Raw genomic sequence first — 8,639 nt, forward strand, 5'->3', positions numbered from 1 at the left:
TGACAATTACCCGCAATTTATTAAATAATCATTTCAGTTTACTTTTTTCATTATCTCATAAAAACAATTACAGTGTCGATAACACTGAATTTTATTTCAAGAAAAATTTGTTACGTTTGTCATTGGAGAGATATCACATTTGTCACATGGACAGACTTTTTCTGGTGTTTGAATTAGAGAATGAAAACAATTGTTCACAAACCAAATTTGTTTTTTTGTGGAAAGACTATTAAACATCAGCTAAAATGAACACTAAGTTTTTCTAAATTTGTAACCTTTGTCACATGGACAGACATAACGTTTGTCACATGTCACAACATGGGGACAGATACATGTAGTCTTCTCATTTTCACTTCAGCAAAATGAACTGACTCTTTTTAATGAGTTGTTCCTTATTTATTTAATGTAGTTTTTAATGTATATATATATATGTACTTATACTTACATGTATGTACTTATCTGTTCTTACAAGACGAGTTTGCTAAGATTTTTACATTTAGAGGGGAAAAAAATGGTTGTGACAAATGTTACAAAATAGGACAGACATTTGCAATTCCCAAGTCAAATCTTAGTTTTGTCATCTGATAGAAAAAAAAATGTGATGTAAACTATTATCGTAAAAACTTTTCTCAGGAAGATATACATTTTTATTCAGGTTATCCGCTCAAGGAATGGCAAAATCAGCCCGTTTCATGTTGGTCACTTTGTGGACAGACACCGTGACGTACGTTATTAAATAGCTCTCCTTAAATTCTGGTTTAAGATAACTTAAAGAAATAAAAAGCCACAGATTTTGACACATTTCTTAAATGTTATACCTGTAGCGCCGATGTTTTAACAGATGTTTTTCTCTATAAGTGGTATTCAGATTACCTGAAAAACATAAGCTGACACAGCTACAATGTATGTGCGTGTCCAAACAGAATCCCTAATATAAGTTGGACATTTCATCAAGATGCTGATTATTTTAACAATGAACCACCGAATCCTATTAAACTGTGTAAACTATATCTCCACAATTATACATATCAGTAAAATTGTTGAAGTTCGTTTCTTGACTCTCAACACTGTTAAAGAAAAGAGATGATTTTGAATGTGTGCAAATGTATCCATTAGTGTGGACAGACCCATCTGCAAGTGGACAGCAGCAAAAACTCTGAATGTTTATGTTTTTACATTTGAACATTAAAACTTGGATTAAGGATTATCAGAGTTACAGAATGCTCAAGTGTCCTTACTATTTATAAAATATTAACCACTTCCTGCCGGGGATTCCGGTTCTGGACACGTATGCTTTATATGCCTGGCCGGGGACTCTGAACTTGGACAAAGGGAACTGGGCCTTGTACTGGTAACAAAAGCCCATACTCAGAATAAAAGACCAGGCTGCTGGGCATTACCAACATTTTTTTGCTCTACAAAAGTGGGGATAATAGTATACCACGATTTGGGGCATTTAGAGTGAACGGATTACTACTGGGGACAAAAACGCTTCACCACTGCAGTGATGAGCCACACAGCACCGCTGCATGCTAATCTGGCCCCTATTGAAAAGATGTCAGCGGCGCACTGTGCCAGGTTCGTGAACAAAAGAAAGCTATAGAACACCACACAATCTGGGCTCTTCTTACAAGGCTGCAGACCTGGCTGAAATACTCCGGCATCAACAGATTTTGTCTGTCAGGCTAGAGGGGAGACCAGACAAGTCTTTGTGTGGGCAGAAGTGTCCAGTAAATGAAGATTTTAAATAAGTAAATGAAGTTTAAAAGAATTTTGAAAACAGAAAAAAATGATAATTATCCCGGACCAGCATCATCAACATTGATAACTGCCACCGGCAGCAAGTGGTTCAGGAAAAACTACTTTTGTGCTTTAGGGCATTTTACTATTGTGTATATAAAACCACTAAAGTTATTTTCACTATGAAGATTTCCAGATATACACAAGAAATAACCGGAACACATTCAAAATATTAGGATCTTGTGATGTTGAAAACTTTGCATAATGCTTCTCAAACCTGTATTCACAATTTCTGCAGTGAACGTGAAAACAAATGCAGGGGACATGTACATGTACACACACATGTATACCTCATGTCCTGCTGGTTGCAGCTGTTTCAGGTACATGTACTCTTGGTATTTGATGAAGTCCTTCTGTAGAACAGTCTTGGTATGAAGTACATTTCCATTGACGATACTTGGGGCACCACTTCCTTCATGTACACGTACATGTATGTGGTTGTGGACAAAAATATTTGTGCAAAAGGTGTCACAATTTTCATCACTTTGATATCACTTGGCTTCATGTTAAGTAAGAATGTTTCAGTGGGGGGCAGGACACATGGATGTTGATTAGTAAGCAAAATGCATGGGTCCCCATCTGCTCTTTGCTTCATGACTGCATTAATCAGAACTGGTAATCTCTTGTGTGTCAATACCAGCAGCAGGCCTTCTCACTAATTACCTTGTTATTTTCCTTCCTTGGTTGTCAAACAGCTTCCTTCATTTTGGGGAGCTGTTCTTCTGATATGTACATGTAACTGCAGTTACGTTGCATTCTAATCCTTGAAACTACCGTCATGGAGAACAGATTTATCTCCTTTTACTCTAGCAGCAGCATGAACGATACCTATAGACACAAACCAAATAAGGAAGTTGAAATATTCTGGATAATCAGCTTACATCAACATGAAAACAGGGGTGTGAGTGGCCACTTAAAATTGAAGGTGAAACAGCTGGCAAAAAGATGAAATGCAAAAGGTTCCCATACTTTTGTACAGGCCAGGTGTACAAAAAACTGAAATTCAGGGTCAACAACTAACAAAAAAGCTGGAATCAGCTAAAAAGATGAATTCTCACACCTCTGAAATAATCAAACACTGTGAACCAGTTCAGGGCATTTTCCTGAAGTGTATCATAAAAATCACAAACCCCTTTCTGTCCTGAAGATTTCCAGATACTTCAAATGTCATGGGGAACAATTGAAACTATTGGGATCTCCTGAATGCTGAAAAACTCTGAATTATTCTTCCAAAACTAGTTGGTACAATTTCTGCAGTGGTCTTTAAATAAATTGTGAAGGGTACATGTAGACATACAAGTGAATCTCACTTCCTGTTACGGTTTTTCAGATAATCTTGCTATGAGTGCCTTGACAAAGCTCTTTTCACTGTTCTCAGGATCGATTCTGCTTTGACTAAATTTCCATCGACGCCACTGGGATCATTTAACATGTACGAATATTTGTATCACTGCAAAGAGGACAATATTTGCAACAGGTGCACCAGTTCCCGCATTGATGCTTGGAAAACTGATGTCAGAACTTGGACACAAATGCAGCATATATCTGTGCATGTATTCAGTGCTATAGAAACCTTGGGTACCTTCTCTATCGGGAGTATGTAGGGACCTGCATGTTAGAGTGGGGGACCGGACACATGGATATTGATGAGGGAACCATGTGTGATGGTGGTACATGGATGTATCCCCCCTACACAAATTTTGCTTCATGACTACAATAATCAGAACTGGCAATGTGTTTGTAGATCAATGCATCTGTTGGCTTTTTATTAAAGCATTACCTGTTAATTCCCTTACTTGATTGTACAGCAGTTCCCTTTATTGTGGGTACCCATACTCCTGATATCTACATGTACGTGTAACTGCAGTTATGCTGATTTCCAAACATGGACAATAAATTGATCTCTGCTTTCCCTTCATCTATTACAAGTACAGCAAGTCAAGTGTTCATGCATGGAAAACTGGTGTCAGAACTTACACACAAATATAGCATTAATGTGTGTTTGTTTCTGCATTCAATTGGGGACCCTGAACAATAGAGGACAAAAAGGTCCCCCTCCCAGACTGACAGAAGGTCCCCGATTGACAACTGTGTACAAAACATATGTGTGGTTTTCTAAAAAAAGTTAGAACACAAACAAAAGAGGAACAACAGGGGGTCCCCAGTTGCAGGCAAATACACACTTGTACATTATATATAACAGGTTTTGCCCTTACCCGACGTATGGGTCAAATGAAGCAGGGGGTACCGCGAACTATTTTCAAGATGTTTTTTTTTTACTCGGACCGGCTAGCCGACCCCGGCAAGCTCGGTGGTCGAGTTGTTAAGACATCTGCACTAGTAAGCAGGAGGTTGTGGGTTCGAGTCCCACCCGAGTAAACTTATGAGGTTTTTTTCGCAAGCTCTCGGACAAGCACTGAGCATACAGTGCTTATTAATATAAGGGCAATGTAAGGGCAAATCCTGTTATATATAATTAACATCTCCCCAACGCAAAAAAATACATCTTGAAAACACTTGTACATGTATGTGTATGTATGTATTCAGTGGCATTTCTAACCTTGGGTTCTCACTGAATGGGAAGTATGTGGGTATAACAAAGTGGGGGATTAGGCAAGTGGATGCTAATGAGGGGACTTTTTATGATGGCCACACAGGTATGGATGTATCCCCCCAACACAGTGTATATTAACCTGCAACTGGGGACCCCCTACTGTTCTTCTTTTGTTTGTACTTCAACTTTTTTAGAAGACCACCTATATGTTTTGTACACAGTTGTCAATCAGGGACCCTCTGTCAATCGGGACCTCATTGTCCTCTTGTGTTCAGGGTTCCCAACTGAATGCAGAAACAAACTCACACACACCCAAATTTTGCTTCATGACAGCAATAATCAGAAGTGAGTAAGTTGGCAATCTGTTTGTCAGGCATGCAACTTGGAAGAAACAAAAAATGAGGAAACACCAATTTTTGCAACAATTTGTACAGTATTTTTCAATTTTCAATGGTGCAAGTCTGAAGTGAAAAACGAGGAAATCAGCGGATCCGAGGAAAAGTTGCATGTCTGGTTTGTACAGACGACCTTTTCACCATTACCTGTTCATTTCCTTGCTTGGTTGTAGTTGTACAGCAGCTTCCTTTATCAGAGGCACCGGTATCTGTTCAACACAATCATAAAACTTGTACAAATTTATTGTCTTGAATAAAAACCATCATCATCGAATAATGAACTCAGGAGGAAGTAAAATACATGTAAATATACACAGGTTGATATTCGGATTGTGCTGAAAACTGGGGTGTGCTTAACCATTCTCAAAGCTAGTCTGAGTAACCTGAACTAAAAATATTTTTTAATCATTTGGGAAATGTTACAGAAGGCTATTGTAAAGTGACTCAAGTCAGCCAGTTACTCGTAATATCATGTCTAAACGCAAATTCAAAGCTAACGTGAATCAGTTATGTTTCCCCTAACATCACTGTCCAAACCTAGAGAGCACAGAAAGTGCCAACAAAAACTTAAATTTAGAATGACAATTGCCTACCAGTTCTGACAGTCCATCCAGCTTCCAAACCCAGTTGGCACGGTCGCCGGACTACTGTCGTGACCGTCTGCTACCACCTGGTTCCAAGTGTTCAGGATTGTTACGACTCCACATTTGGTTTAGTTCAGCTTTTGTTAGATAATCTTGGAAGACTCCGATCAAGCAAGGTGGTCCTACAAGCACTCAATTCATGCAATTTCAGTCCTGGAATTCCCAAGAGGTCTTAAAAAAAAAAAATTGGCCTGTCGAAAATATCTGTGTATTGACATGACCGCGGAAGGTCGTTGTGCTGTTGGCAGTGGACGATATGTGTAGAGCACTGCTCAGTGTTGTAGTCAAGACCAGGCAGTCCGAGACCAAGACCAAATTTGTAAATAAATGAATGGAAATCATCTCTCTACATTGACATAAAAACTGTGAAGATGGGCTATAAACCACAGAAGGACATGTACACATATGCATTAGTTTGACAGAATTGTCCTGGAATTTAGTATTGTTTTTGTTGTTACTTTGCAGTTTGAATTTTTCAATGATGTGTTTACTTTTTGACCTACTCTAAATGTCGCGACATGCATATTGCATGCAATCATTGCAACGTAAACACAATAAAATAAAATAAAAATTCCTTTCTGCTTTATTTATCATTCATAAACACTTCTCACTTTTTGCCTGGTATGGCAGGCAGCACATGCAAGCAGGTGCATTTGAAAAAAATATCTTTAAGTAGGAAAAAAAAGTATAAAAAAATAATGGGGCCTAAAAATAATTAAGAACGAAAAATAACGGCACTTCATAATTTTATGCATTTTAGCTCAATTCATTTTAAAATGATAAAATTAAACCGATTTATTTTCATTTCAAACTAGGGACTGTAATGCACACATGGCATCACATTCCATTAAAAATCGAAACACGAAACAGTTTTTGAGTGTTTGAACATTTAAGCCTTAAATTTACATTCTTTAAAAGTTTAAACAAACATGAGGACTTAAAGATCATTCCAAGAAGTACACACTGTAGCCTGGTACATGTACATACTTCACAGGTGATGGCAGTGCACGTGTTCGATGAAGGCAGATGTTGTTCCTGCCCTTATCGCTGATGCTGGGCTTTTGTGCAAAAAACACACACAGCAACATCTATTTTGCTTCCCGTTTCAACACCAACGTATTCCTTGTAGTAGTTGAATGCATAATGTATGATTGCTGAATTGCCAGACATGATAGCCCTAAAAGACTTTCTGGTAATCATGACATCAATGACTTACACACCACCAAGACAAAGGCACACGGCGGCACACGTTGTGCCAAAAATGCTATCACAGTGCATTAATAAGCATCTAGTTACCAGACCACACAATGTGACTACGGGTTCACAGGTACTGCGGCGACAATAAATTACATACCTTTTTACAGCTGGTAACCAGTGACAATTATTTGGGGGGCTGTCACGCGCTATCTTCTTCCTGGTACAAGCTTCAACTAAGCGTGCCCAAGTTTAAGTGAGACTGCAAAAGCTTTTTAAACTTTTAGCAATGCAAGTTTTAACCTTGGGTGAACACGTTATCCGCACAAGGATGAAGTTTGCGCATGACACGTTACTGCCAGCTATAGCCACAATGAACGCTCGTACATACAGTCCTTAACCCCTTAATGCCGGGATTCTTTTGATTGTGACTGCCGAGATCAAGACCAAGACCAATGACTCGAGACCAAAACCAGCATGTTCCAGACCAAGACCACCTTCAAACTGGTCTCGAGACCAAGACCAGTCTTGACGACTACAATACTAGTGCTGCTTTAACAATCGGTCTTTCTACACGTACCTCCATGGTTGACCCAACACAAAATCTCAGAATTCATTTCCCTTGATATTTTAAAAAATTTTGCACAACCTTCAAGCCAAATCATCAAGATATCATGTAATATCAAACACTGTACTGTGCAACCATGCTAAGCTCTGAGCATTAGTTTTTCATCATGAATCGTATTTTATGTCTCGAACATCATTTTTTCTGCAAACGTTATTCAGAATGACAGATTTTCTTTTGAGAAAAATTGTTCCGAAGAGAAAAATCGCGGAGCACCGCCATTCCGTGAAGGGGCTCATGAATATCAAATAAAAAAGAGGGCGCACTATCTGGGTTGATGTCAAAGGTCAAACAGGCCACGATGCAGCGAAATGTTTCTCTAACGTCACCGCAAGAGATCGATGGAAGCCGCAAAATTGCCACGATCAGTATTTTGGATTGCGATTTTCGGGAACATACTTGCAGAAAATGTGATCGGTCCAGTCGAAAAAGGATGATGGTTTGGCGGTGCTTTTTTGCACTCTTTTTTAAAGCTTGTGTTGTACATCGATAAATGGATTTTACTCGCTTTTTTTCGGTCGATTTTTTTTTACACTTATGACAGAATCGAATGACATTCCCCACTGCCGACTTCGGGACCCCATTAATTGTGAGAGGTGCTTTTTAATTTCGTGATTATGGTTTTAACCACTTGCTGCCGGGTGCTTTTTTTAACCGTTACATGCGCAGCCGGGCGGTTTTTTCATATTCTCGTTTTTCAAAAATCTTCAAAAATTTGTATCTTTTTTCCTGAACGCCTAAACCCCATAAAATGGGTGTCCCATGGCGAGTCTAGCCCTCACAAGCAACCTCCATTGACCCTTTGGTTTTGCGGCCACGCCGCCTGCTCTGTGTAGAGCCCCCATTGTGTGCGTTACACAAGGGCTCGTTTGTTTCGGGCCTTGGCCCAGTGCGTTGCTATGCTGCCGTGTTGCTATGCGGAGCGATTGACGGTCAAGACCTCAGCGTGTAATATGCGGTGAGTGAATGGGAAGCTGTGCACGTGCACTGGGGTTGAGTGAACGGGAAGCTGTGCACGTGCACTGGGCTTTGTCAACTGTTCGGTGAGTGCGGGCAATGACGGACAAATGAATTCATGCTGTAAAAAAAGGGGTCTAAAAGTGTGTCTTTTTCGTGGCGCTGCTGCGTGTAACTTTCGCTATTTTTGGAAGCTATTGGGGTTATTTTCTGTTATATATTTTCCCATCTACCAAACTTACTCCCAAACCACTCTCATATTTTATCTCCCAACTTGTTCATTTTCCCTCCCATAGTGTAAGATATTTCCCTTCCCAAACTTTATTTCCCAAACAATTTCAAGTAAAATTTAGAAACCAATAAAATAAAGTACACATAGAAATACACACACAGACAAATATTTGGAGAGAACTTCTTTTTCTCTTATTTTCTTCCTGTCATTTCTCTTGTGTTTTCTTTTCTAATTGAAG

This window comes from Acanthaster planci, linkage group LG17, assembly GCF_054643075.1.
Source record: "Acanthaster planci isolate LZ-2023a linkage group LG17, COTS_SCS, whole genome shotgun sequence".
NCBI classification, from domain to species: Eukaryota; Metazoa; Echinodermata; class Asteroidea; order Valvatida; family Acanthasteridae; genus Acanthaster; species Acanthaster planci.